The 248-nt window shown below is 54.4% G+C and overlaps 1 long non-coding RNA gene across 1 annotated transcript in view; it reads right to left on the reverse strand.

Moving 5' to 3' along the window:
- Positions 1-248, reverse strand: part of LOC106512317 (uncharacterized) — a 4,318-nt gene that overhangs the window by 2,510 nt on the left and 1,560 nt on the right. The window contains exon 2 of the long non-coding RNA XR_001309647.1: positions 3-245. This is a non-coding gene — a long non-coding RNA (uncharacterized LOC106512317). The remainder of the gene's footprint in view (positions 1-2; positions 246-248) is intronic.

The raw sequence follows: 248 nt of genomic DNA on the forward strand, positions 1-248 counted from the left end.
ACCTGTGAGGGACCTTAGACACTGTCCACCTGTGAGGGACCTCAGACACTGTCAACCTGTGAGGAACCTCAGACACTGTCCACCTGTGAGGAACCTCAGCCACTGTCAACCTGTGAGGGACCTTAGACACTGTCCACCTATGAGGAACCTTAGACACTGTCAACCTGTGAGGGACCTCAGACACTGTCAACCTGTGAGGGACCTCAGACACTGTCAACCTGTGAGGGACCTCAGACACTGTCAACCTG

The sequence above is a fragment of the Austrofundulus limnaeus genome, unplaced genomic scaffold (assembly GCF_001266775.1).
Source record: "Austrofundulus limnaeus strain Quisiro unplaced genomic scaffold, Austrofundulus_limnaeus-1.0 Scaffold5674, whole genome shotgun sequence".
NCBI classification, from domain to species: Eukaryota; Metazoa; Chordata; class Actinopteri; order Cyprinodontiformes; family Rivulidae; genus Austrofundulus; species Austrofundulus limnaeus.